Source organism: Saccopteryx bilineata, chromosome 9 (assembly GCF_036850765.1).
Source record: "Saccopteryx bilineata isolate mSacBil1 chromosome 9, mSacBil1_pri_phased_curated, whole genome shotgun sequence".
In the NCBI taxonomy this organism is placed as follows: Eukaryota; Metazoa; Chordata; class Mammalia; order Chiroptera; family Emballonuridae; genus Saccopteryx; species Saccopteryx bilineata.
The window spans coordinates 20,063,933-20,076,953 of record NC_089498.1 but is presented as its reverse complement, the minus strand read 5'-3'; positions in this window follow the sequence as shown (position 1 = coordinate 20,076,953).

Sequence of the window (13,021 nt, the reverse complement as noted above, 5' to 3'; positions counted from 1 at the left end):
GGGGCTGTCTCCTTGTCCCCTAAAGGGCTCCTTTGTACTGATTAGGAATGAACTAAGGCAAACATCATTCAGATCTAATGCTGGAAGGATAAGAGCCCTCAAAGTAAAGAGAATCAAAAGAAAACCTCATTAAGAGCCTGACCAGGCAGTAGCGCAGTGGATAGAGTGTCGGACTGGGATGCAGAGGACCCAGGTTTGAGACCCCGAGGTCGCCAGCTTGAGCACAGGCTCATCTGGTTTGAGCAAAAGCTTACCAGCTTGGACCCAAGGTCACTGGCTCAAGCAAGGGGTTACTCGGTCTGCTGAAGGCCAACAGTCAAGGCACATATGAGAAAGCAATCAATGAACAACTAAGGTGTCGCAATGCACAACAAAAAACTAATGATTGATGCTTCTCATCTCTCCATTTCTGTCTGTCTGTCCCTGTCTATCCCTCTCTCTGTCTCTGTAAAAAAATAAACAAACAAACAACAAACCTCATTAAGAAAATTAGAAGAGGCTCTGGCCGGTTGACTCAGTGGTAGAGCATCAGCCTGGTGTGCGGATGTCCTGGGTTCAATTCCTGGTCAGGGAACACAGGAGAAGTGCCCATCTGCTTCTCCACCCCTCCCCCTCTTCCTCCTCTCTCTCTTTCTTTCTCTCTCTTCCTCTCCCACAGCCGTGGCTGGTTTAGTTTGAGCTCATCGGCCTGGGGCGGGGTGGGGGGGCGCTGAGGATGGCTCTGTGGAGCCTCTGCCTCAGCTGCTAAAAATAGCTCAGATGCGAGCATGGCCCCAGAAGGGCAGAGCATCGTCCCCAAATGGGGGTTGCCAGGTGGATCCTGGTTGGGTGCATGCAGGAGTCTGTCTCTCAATTTCCCTTCTTCTCACTTGGAAAATAAAATAATAATAATAATAATAATAAGAAGAAGAAGAAGATGAGAAGGATAAAGTGGCCTCTAGAGCTGATCCCAGAAACAAGAAATCAGAAACTCCCTGATTGTGGCCACATCAGCCAGGTGACAGCCACACACGAGACCAATAAACCCACACATTCCCAAGTCCATTCACTTAATTGTATTCTTCCAGACGATCCATCTATTTCGTTTACATGCAAAGGTAATAGTGCAATATTATTGACATTTTCAAAACACTCCCATGGAAGCCATACCACAGTAATTCACAGCCAAGCAGCATATGCAGTACATATGGACAGAAAGAAATCTTGAAAAGTGGAAATGTTGAACTTTTGTCTATATCACTGTGTGTTCATGTATTTGGAGGTAAATACTCATAAACGAAACCCCTTTGTATAATTAATACAAAGAGGTGACTATAATTCTGTGACCCACTATCGAGGAAGGGTGGTGCATATTTACTAACAGCTGATTAGATCTCTTCATCAGATTGTTTAATGGCTGATTAGATTAATTATCTTCAAATGAGAACTGGGTGTTGTTTACCTTTTCACACCTTTTGTGAAGCTCAGGACCTGGATATTCAAAGGTGTTTAAGAAACACAGGCCCTGCCCTGGCCAGTTGGCTCAGCAGTAGAGCGTTGGCCTGGCGTGCAGAGGTCCCGGTTCGATTCCCGGCCAGGGCACACAGGAGAAGTGCCCATCTGCTTCTCCACCCCTCCCCCTCTCCTTCCTCTCTGTCTCTCTCTTCCCCTCCCACAGCCAAGGCTCCATTGGAGCAAAGATGGCCCGGGCGCTGGGGATGGCTCCTTGGCCTCTGCCCAGGCGCTAGAGTGGCTCTGGTCGCTACAGAGCGACGCCCTGGAGGGGCAAAGCATCGCCCCCTGGTGGGCAGAGCGTCGCCCCCTGGTGGGAGTGCCAGGTAGATCCCGGTCGGGCACATGCAGGAGTCTGTCTGACTGTCTCTCCCTGTTTCCAGCTTCAGGAAAAAAAAAATTAAAAAAAATATATATATATAGAACATTGTCCTGATGCCCAGAGGTTACAGGTTCGATCCCAGGTCAGGACACATGCAGAAACTGTTTCTTTCTCTGTCTCTCTCCTTTCCTTTCTCTCAAAAAGTCAATAACAAATTTTTAAAAAGAAATAAATGTTTGAGGAATTGAATGCATGACTCAGACCAGTTTGGAGAAAACAATCAAGAGGCAGGAAATGCTTTTTCCCTACTTTTCTTATAGCTTGCTCTAGGAAGTTACAAACTGAGTTCTCCTCCCTGAAGGTGTTCGTGCAAAAGCTGAAGAATTACTAGTGGGATGAAGAGGCTCAGGCATTGAAAGTGCGGCTCTCTAATTCTTTAAATTCTGTGCTCTGACACCAAAACTCAAGTTGGCAATATCAGATAAAATGTCTTCTCAACAAATGCATGCCATTTTTTTTTTTAATTTTTTTTTTTATTATTTTTTTATTTTTAGAGAGGATAGAGAGACAGAGAGAAGGGGGAGGAGCTGGAAGCATCAACTCCCATATGTGCCTTGACCAGGCAGGGCTTTGAACCAGCAACCTCAGCGTTTCCAGGTTGACGCTTTACCCACTGCGCCACCACAGGTCAGGCTATTTTAAGAGAAATTGCAGTTTAACTGCATTGGTTTAAGCCCAATAAAGGATAAGCTACTTAACACATGACGTAACAGGACAAACTTCCAGAACACAGAGGAAGGCAGGAAGGCAGGAAGTCCAACGCGACGGCATGTGCTCTGTGCAGTGGTGATTGTGGTAGTGGGACAAGAGGGCAGCACAGGAGAGGAATCATTTCTCCCCTAATCCCATGGACCTGTTCTCTCCAAGGACATGTGACTGGTTGCCACGGGACCCAAAGAGGACAACAGATGCCCAGGTCCACAGACAGGCCTGAGTGTGGCTCTGAGTTCTGGTAGTAAGTCTGTCATCCACAGCTCGGAGAAAAGCAAGAGTGCTCTGGGGATTTTGTGTGCAGAAAGCCACCACCCACGTGGACACAGTTCCTTAGCAGGTGACTAATGAGGCTGTTTGTGTTCTTTCGTCAGGAGTCGGGGGACTCCTGAGGATTCTCCTACCCTTGCTTTTTGTTTCTCGATAATAAATGCTACCAACAGAGCTTCCTACAGCTCCATGGTGCTGGCCTGTTCCCTGGGGACTAGAAGGAGGCTTTGAGGACATTGTTTTCAGTTGACACATGTTGGGCAAACCAGTGTGTTAGGTTTGCTCGCGCATGAGCACGGGGTAGCACCATGTGTTCATAGTCTATGGAAGGCTGTGTGCAGGTGCTTGCCCTCAGAGTAGCAGATTATGGATTGCCAGCTTTCGCTGGGAGGGGCCATTGTTTGCTATTGTTTGACGGAGAAGGGTTTTTTCCCCCCAGTCTGTTTTGACTTGTGAGTCCAGAGAGAGAGGGGGAAGCAGTTTTGCCCTGCCTGCTTGCTCCTCCCGTCTGCTGTTGTGAGACTCTAATAAATAGAATGGCCCACCATCCCCGCCTCCACAGTTCCTTTGCTGTCTGCCCAAATTCAATGTGAATCTACATAGCCCAGGCTACTGGCCTGACAACACACAATGCCTGGGACATATTTACTCCAGAGACAGAGACCTGCTCAGATAAGACCCTGGGAATTGGAACATCTTAAACTGATAGCAAATTAAACCCTGGAGGGACCTTTAAGACAACACTGCCCAAACCCAGATTCCCCCCCCCCAAAAGCTGGAAATGGGGAGGCAGTCAGACAGATTCCTGCATGCACCCAACCAGGATCCACCTGGCATGCCCACCAGGGGGCGTCACTCTGTTGCATCCAGAGCCATTCTAGCACCTGAGGCAGAGGCCACAGAGCCATCCTCAGCGCCCAGGCCATCTTTGCTCCAATGGAGCCTCGGCTGCGAGAGGGGAAGAGAGAGACAGAGAGGAAGGAGAGGGGGAGGGGTGGAGAAGCAGATGGGCACTTCTCCTGTGTGCCCTGGCCGGGAATCAAACTCGGGACTCCTGCATGCCAGGCCAATGCTCTATCACTGAGCCAACCAGCCAGGGCCCAAACCCAGATGATTTTTTAAAATTTATTTATTCATTTTAGAGAGGAGAGAGAGAGACAGAGAGGGAGAGAGAGGAGAGAGAGACAGAGAGAGAGAAGGGGGGAGGAGCTGGAAGCATCAACTCCCATATGTTCCTTGACCAGGCAAGCCCAGGGTTTTGAACCGGCGACCTCAGCATTTCCAGGTCGACACTTTATCCACTGCGCCACCACAGGTCAGGCCCCAAACCCAGATTTTTAAAGATGAGGCAACTGCCTGACCAGGCGGTGGTGCAGTGGATAAAGCATTGGACTGGGAAACTGGGAGACTGGGGCAAGGAGGACCCAGGTTCGAGACCCCGAGGTCGCCAGCTTGAGCACGGGTTCATCTGGTTTGAGCAAAAAGCTCACCAGCTTGTACCCAAGGTTGCTGGCTTGAGCAAGGGGTCACTCAGTCTGCTGTAGCCCCATGGTCAAGGCACATATGAGAAATCAATCAATGAACAACTAAGGAACTGCAACAAACAATTGATGTTTCTTATCTCTCTCCCTTCCTGTCTGTCTGTCCCTATCTGTCACCAATAAATAAATAAATTAATTAATTAGTTAATAAATATGAGACAACCAAGGCTCAGAAAGAAGGTCATAAGCAGCTGAACTGGAGCTAGACTCAAGAATTCTGAGATCAAGTGATGTCTGCAAACTGGCTCCGGGGTTCAAGGGCCCGAGTTCGAATTCTGGACTACACCATAGACTAGCTACACAGCCACAGACAAGTCGAATCACCACTTGTTGCGTCAGTTCCCTTCTCTGTAAAATGGTAATTTTATTCCTTACCTCACATTGTACTCAAAAACTACTTCAAAATGGATCAAAAACCAAAATATAAGAGCTAAAACTATGAAACTCTTAGGAAAAATCATAGGTATAAATCTTCATGACCTTGGATTAGGCAATGATTGCTTAGCTATGACACCAAAGCACAAGCAATGAAAAAAAGTTTGACAAGTTAGACTTACTAAAAAATGTAAATCTACATGATTCCAAAGGCACCATTAAGAAAGTAAAAAGACAATCCAAAAAAAAAGATAAAAAGAAAAAAAAAGACAATCCAAAGAATGGGAGAAGATATTTGTAAATCATATATATAGTAGTAACTTCTATGAAGAATTCTTCTGCCCTGGCTGGATAGCTCGGTTGGTTAGTGTCATCCCGAAGCACAGAGGTTACTGGTTCAATCCCCGGTCAGGGCAGATACAAGAACAGGTCAATGTTCCTGTCTTTCTCTCTCACCCCTTTCCTCTCTCTCTAAAATCAATAAATATAACAAATAAATAAGTAAAGAACTCTTACAACTCAATGATAAAAAGACAACCCAATTTTAAAATGTTCAAAGTATTTAAATAAACATTTCTCCAAAGAAATATATAAATAGCTAACAATGACATGAAGAGATGTTCAGTATCACTAGTCATTAGGAAATGCAACTCAAAACCACAATGAAATACCACTTTGTACACATAGAAAAAGGCCGTAATAAAGAAGGCAGACAATAAAAAGTGTTGGTGAGGAGAAATTAAAAGCTTTGCCCTAAACCCTGGCTAGTTGGCTCAGTGGTAGATCATTGGCCCAGCATGTGGAAGTTCTAGGTTTGATTCCCAACCTAGGCACACAGGAGAAGTACCCATCTGCTTTCTCCACCCTTCCCCCTCTCCTTTCTCTCTAGCTCTCTTTTCCCCATGCAGCCAAGGCTCCATGGGAGCAAAGTTGGCCCCAGCGGTGAGGATGGCTCCATGGCCTCAGGCGCTAGAATTGCTCCAACCGCAACAGAGCAACGGGAGCAATGGCCCAGATGGGCAAAGCATTACCCCCTAGTGGGCATGCCAGGTGGATCCTGATTGGGCGCATGCAGGAGTCTGTCTCTGTCTCCCTGCTTCTCACTTCAGAAAATACAAAGTAAAAAAAAATAAAGCTTTGCCCTGGTCAGATAGCTCAGTTGGTTAGAGTGTCGTCCCAATACACAAAGGTTGGGGCTCAATCCTGGTAGGGCACATATAATAACAAATAGATGTCCCTCCCTTCCTCTCTCTCCCTAAATCAATAAGTAAAAATCAAAATATATGTGTGTGTGTGTGTGTGTGTATAAAATACTGAATTATCTATTTAACCAAAGTGATAGTAGAAGATGTTAAAGGCAAATACAGAAAGTTACATAGTTGTGAAGAAAACTTAGGTCTTTTAGTATTGAGAAGACTGGGTTTTCTTAGGTAATCAAAGTCCAGATAAAGACAAAGTGCACAGTAAATTATTTTGGTAAGACAAAATATTTGCTGTCCAGGCAGATTACTTAAAAAGTTAGGTGATAGGGCTCTGGCCAGTTAGTGCAGTCAGTTAGAGCACTGTCCCGTAATACCAAGGTTGTGGGTTCGGTCCCTGGTCAGAGCACAAATGGGAAGTGAACAGGGAATGCACAACTAAGTGGAACAACAATGAATGCTTCTCTCTCTCTCTCTCTCTCTCTCTCTCTTTCTCCCTCTCTCCTTCCTTCCTCTTTCTGTCTCTTTACAATCAATCAATAACAGAAAAACATGGGGGGAAAAAGGTTAGGCGATAGACAACCACATCATAGTTACAACTAAACTACAGAACCACCATCATTCAGAACCGCCTGAAATCCAGCCGAATGGAATACCTACAAGTAGGGGTTTGAAGAAGCCACACTGAGGCTGGTAGAAGGGCTGGAAATGTGGAATGGGCCCATCCCATACCATGCACAGCAAATAAAAATCAGGAGGGATCTGCTACAGAGGTTGCCCCTGAAGAATGAGGGGTGTCAGCTCTACACCAGGTCCCACGACCCAGTATCCCAGTGCCAGGTAGAAAAGTCCCCATAACTTCTGGCTGTGCAGCCCAGCGGGGACTGTAGCTAAGTGAGACAGCAGGCTGCTGGCGTCCCAGGCAGTTCGTCCTGAAGGGCCTGTGCACAGACTGACTCAGACTCACCCCCACTGAGCTTCAGCACTGGGGCAGCAGCTCCAAAAGCACCAGGGACATACGGGGAGGCAATGAGTTCTCTGGCATCAGAGTGAGAGTTGGAGGGGCAGCTTTCTCCCAGCAGACATGCTGGCAGAGGCCATTGTTCCTTTGCTGAGCATGCGCCCCATAGAACCAGCAGGTAGGCACCGCATCAACCTGGCTACCACTGTTTACCTCACCTTGGTGATTCCCTGAGATCCAGCCACACCCAACTTGTGGGCCCATCTAAGCTTTTTTCAGTGGCTTTTCCATACAAATGGCCTGTTCCAGCCTATGCTTCAGACTTGCCTAAAATCTCTCAAACAAGCAGCACTGGCCTCAGCATGCCCTGTAATGCTCTCTAAAAGGCCCCAAGCCCAGCACAAGAGCAGCAGGCCTTGGTCTGCAGCTTGGCCTTGCCTTGGCACCCAGCCCAGCACAAGTAGCAGCCATCTGCAGATTGCTCTGTAGCTCATGCCAGGTGGCCCTGTGCAGAACACAGATGGCAGCTGACCTTGGCCTGCACCTCCTGGGAGGTCCCAGAGCCAGCACATCCAGTGGACAGCTTCAGACTGCATCGAAGCACCACCCAACCACCTCCGCAAGTGACAGACTCAAGGGGAAGACTCAGTGGGCACCAGAGCTCCGGGCAGGCCCCCGCTCAGCTGATCCTCCATGGTGGTTGGCGGTCACAGCCAGTCCTTGCAGCTGATCAGCCTCAGGGTAAACCCCTCCCACTAAAGTACCAACAGCAATCAGGGCTCAACTATAATAGGAGGGTACACACAGGCCAAACAGGGGGCACACCTTTAGTGTCCGGCTTGGGTGCCTGGGGAAGCCGTGCCTCTGGACCCTACAGAATACCATAAGGCCCTCGTATCTTTAACCGTGGGAATTTTAAGTTTGTGTTATTCACAGACAGATTGTTCTTACTCTGACGCTTTTACAAAAGTGAGATTCATGCAGGCCCTGGTGGGATAGCTCAGTTGGTTAGGGAGTGGTCCCAACATGCCAAGGCTGCAGGGCTGAACCCCCATCAGGGCACGAACAAGAATCTACAAATGCCAGCATCAATGAGTGCAGCAATGAATCAGTGCCTCTCTCTCTCAAAACTCATACATAAATTCTAATAAAAAAATAAAATAAAAAAGTGAGATCCACGGAAAGGACCCTATCAGGTACTCTTGACCACAAACACCTCTGTCAAATTACAAGGTGTCGGACCTTGGCTACATATTTACAACTGAAGATGGCCCCACCTGGCATCCGGTCCTGTACAAACACTGGAGACCTCAAAACCTGGTCGACTAGGAAGAGAAGTAGCCAATATCAAAGTAGGCTGCTTCTTCCTAAGATGACAATCGAGAGCATATCTTTCCATTCCTCCTTCCCTATTTTCCTAATTCTTTAATCACGAAGGTCTTTATGATGTTTTTATTTGTTTGTTTTTCGGTCCAATGCTTTGCCTTGCTCTGGCCCAGAAAGATAGTGCCATTGTTCATAAGTCTTAGGCCATTGGAAAGTGTGGCAATCCAGTCCCCATGCAACTGTTGGATCCATACCCCAGTGTTGATGATCCTATAGGCCATCACAAACTTCTCCCTGATTTTCACTGCCTCAGTTTCTCTGAAAAAGACTCAGCCCCCTCTGTCAGACCCCTTGACGGTGGGAGTCCGTTTCTGACTCTGGAAGACAACCCTAAACCTGGGAACCTTGTGCCCAGGCTCTGTACAAAGAAAGGGACACATGCAAGGGTAACCATAATAAAACTGTGCATGGTCTACAGATCCTTAAACTACACTGGCTGTCACCTTTCCAGTTGTGAGTCACAGACTCGGATGGGAATGACCAGGATCCCTGGCTAAGAGTAAGTGCAGATGAAGCTGTGATCAGGAACATGTCCTTAATACCTGAAAATACTGCAGAATCTGATGCAAAGCAATGGCTGCCCCACAAAATCCCCAGATTCCCTGGCCAAAGTTGTTCTTTATTTAAAAGAATTTTTTTATTGATTAATTTTAGAGAGGAAGAGGGAAGAGAGAGAGAGAGACATTGACTTGCTGTTCCACCCATCCATACATTCACTGGATAATTCTTGCACATACCCTGACTGGTGAATCGGACCCGCAACCTTGGTGCATCAGGATGACCAACTAAGGTCCCTATCCAGGGCCCAAAGCTTTTTTTTTCTTTTTTCTTTTTTTTACAGAGACAGAGTCAGAGAGAGGGATAGACAGGGACAGACAGACAGGAATGAAGAGATGAGAAGCATCAATCATTACTTTCTCGTTGCGCATTGCGACACCTTAGTTGTTCTTTGATTGCTTTCTCATATGTGCCTTGACCGCGGGCCTTCAGCAGATCGAGTAACCCAGGGGTCTCAAACTCAACTCAGCATGTGGGCTGCAGAGCAAGATCACAGCCTTTAGGTGGGCGCACTAGGTCTACAAAAGGCAACTGTTACGCAACACTTTTCAGTGTCACAAAACGACCAGAAATTGTAGTTCGCATCACAACTGCTGTTAACTAAGCTAATATCTAGCTAGGATGCTAGAGAAATGAAAAATACAAGTAGGCCCCTAGGCTTACTTAATTTTATCCAAAATATTTTGAACTTCGTGGATTAGTCTGCGGGCCGCACAAAATTGTTCGGCCGGCCGCATGCGGCCCACGGGCCGCGAGTTTGAGACCCCTGGTAACCCCTTGCTGGAGCCAGTGACCTTGGGTCCAAGTTGGTGGGCTTTTGCTCAAACCAGATGAGCCCGCGCTCAAGCTGGCAACCTCAGGGTCTCGAACCTGGGTCCTTCCATATGCCAGTCTGAGGCTCTATCCACCACACCACCGCCTGGTCAGGCCTAAAGTTGTTCTTGATACTAGGAGAGCACTTAATTATCTTTTAGCTAGGCAAAGAGGTGTTTGTGCTATGGCCAACATCACCTGCTGCACTTGGACGGACTCTTCAGGGGAGGTTGCCTCCCAACTACAGATCACTGATGAAGCCAGCTGGTGTTAAAACAGTGACACCTTTTTATTTTTATTTTATTTTTTTATTTATTCATTTTGTGCTATGGCCAACATCACCTGCTGCACTTGGACGGACTCTTCTGGGGAGGTTGCCTCCCAACTACAGATCACTGATGAAGCCAGCTGGTGTTAAAACAGTGATACCTTTTTATTTTTATTTTATTTTTTTTATTTATTCATTTTAGAGAGGAGAGGGAGGGAGGGGGAGAGAGAGAGAGAGAGAGAGAGGAGAGACAGAGAGAGAGAAGGGGGGGAGGAGCTGGAAGCATCAACTCCCATATGTGTTTTGACCAGGCAAGCCCAGGGTTTCGAATCGGCAACCTCAGCATTTCCAGGTCGACGCTTTATCCACTGTGCCACCACAGGTCAGGTTAACAGTGACACCTTTGATGGAGCCTTTGAGTTATTTGATTTTGATTACTTTGGGGTCTTGAGGACCATAGCTCCAAAATGCATTCCAGACATTAGAATTAATTACCCTGCTTTTAATAATCATAGTAGTTTCCCTGGTGTGCTGTATTCTCTCAAAAGTCTTCTTTTTTTCTTTTTTTTTTCTTTTTTTTTTGTATTTTTCCAAAGTGAGAAGCAGGGAGTGGCAGACAGACAGACTCCCACATGCGCTGGACCGGGATCCACCTGGCATGCTCACCAGGGGGTGATGTTGAGCCCATCTGGGTCATTGCTCCATTGCAACCGGAGCCATTCTAGTGCCTGAGGCAGAGGCCATGGAGCCATCCTCAGCACCGTGGCCAACTTTGCTCCCATTGAGCCTGGGCTGTGGGAGGGGAAGAGAGAGACAGAGAGGAAGGAGAGGGGGAGGGGTGGAGAAGCAGATGGGCGCTTCTCCTGTGTGCTCTGGCTGGGAATCAAACCTGGGACTTCCACACACCGGGCCAACGCTCTACCGTTGAGCCAACTGGCCAGGGCCTCTCAAAAGTTTTAAATGTGTGTTTGTAACTATTATCCACCAAGCAGATAGATGATCTCCCCAAGACTAGAATATCGGAATAGAGCAAGGAGAATGACTTAAAGCATGTGAACCCAATGTTGTGACTTGTATAAATACCACAGAGAGATTCAGCAAAAACTGAGAATTATAGAACTTAGCTAGAAGTAGTGTTAAAGCTTTCAATAATAAAAAAAAAAGGTTTTAAAATCAAATTTATTGAGGTGACACTGGTTAATAAAATTATATAGGTTTCAGGTGTACAATTCTATAATACATCATCTGTATACTGCATTGTGTGTTCACCACCCCAAGTCAAGTCTCCTTCCGTCACCATCTGTCTCCCCTCTACCCTCCTCTACGTTGATCACAGCTCTCAGGCTGAGTCTGATCAAAAGGGGGGAATTGTTAAAAACAAAACAACACTCCCAAACTAGAGTGCTTGTGCTAAGTTCCACATTACCAAAGAATTAATGACAGTTTAGGCTTTCTTGAATCAGTGAATCAAGTTTTGCCTGGCTCTAACTGGGTAGCTCAGTTGCATAGCGTACCATCCTGATACACCAAGGGCACACATAACAGTCAACCAAGGAATGCATAAATAAATAGAAAACAAATTGATGTTTCTCCCCTCCACCCTCTTGAGGAAGGGTGGGAGGGAGAAATTTTGTTTGTTTGTTTTTAGAGAGAGAGAAGGGGGGGGAGCAGGAAGCATCAACTCCAATGTGTGCCTTAACCAGGCAAGCCTAGGACCCCCAACCAGCGACCTCAGCATTCCAGGTCGATGTCCCATCCACTGCGCCACCACAGGTCAGGCGGGGAGGGAGAATTACTTGGCTAGCACTAGTTATGCTACCAGAAAGGGGGACTGGCCCTTTGAGTCGGCCTAGGCCCAGTCAGTACCATGTGGGTTCTTGACTTTGTGCAGGAAAAATGTCACAAGTCCAGGTGATTTTTTTTTTTTTTTGGTATTTTTCAAAAGTGAGAAGGGGTGGGGGGCAGAGGCAGACAGACAGACTCCCGCATGCACCTGACCAGGATCCACCTGGCGGCGATGCTTGGCCCCTCTGGGGCGTTGTTCTACCCCTCTGGGGCAATGCTCCATTGCGGCTAGAGCCATTCTAGCACTCGAGCCAACTTTGCTCCAATGGAGCCTTGGCTGCAGGAGGGGAAGAGAGAGGCAGAGAGGAAGGAGAGGGGGAGGGGTGGAGAAGCAGATGGGTGCTTCTCCTGTGTGCCCCGGCTGGGAATCAAACCCAGGACTTCCACACGTTGGGCCAATGTTCTACCACTGAGCCAACTGGCCAGGGCTACAAGTCCAGGTGATTTTGCGAGTATGTTTACTAAAGCTGGGGACAGTGAAACGAGTAAGGAGTTAGGGTAGAAGCAACAGGAGAGCCTAGGCAATGCTCTGCTTTGGCTCCCTAGAAATGTTATAGGAAAGCAGTGAACCAAGGCACAGCTGCTTTGGCTCATTGGGAAGTCAGAGAAAAGGGGGCCTGGGAGACAGGTTTGGGGGTCAGCCTGGGACAAGCTGTCACTGCCCACTGCTCCCTGGTTGTAAGAGGGGACCCTTAGAGTTTAGCAAGTAAAAAGTTCATGCTTGAGGAGGGGCATGGATGTGCTCTAGAGTCAATTCCTCTCTGGTCAGGAAGGAAAGGTATAAACCACTTGTTCTCAATTGTCCTTGGTTGGGGAGGATAAGGTCTTGTCATCTAGTAGCTGGCTGTAAACTGGTCAGATTGTTTGGCCTTGTTTCATCATCTTGTCTCTCTCCTCATTCCACTCACCCAGGAATTTGCGTAGCTTCTCACTGTTCTGCCTCAGTTATGTAACCTGCCTGGTAGACCCCCGCTATCCCCTAAAGGACAACAACTTTGCAATTACCAGCTGGCCTATTTTCTTTTCTTTTCTTTTAACAGAGACAGAGAGAGAGTCAGAGAGAGGGATAGACAGGAACGGAGAGATGAGAAGCATCAATCATTAGTTTTTCGTTGCGCATTGCAACACCTTAGTTGTTCATTGATTGCTTTCTCATATGTGCCTTGACCGCAGGTCTTCAGCAGACTGAGTAACCCCTTGCTCAAGCCAGCGACATTGGGT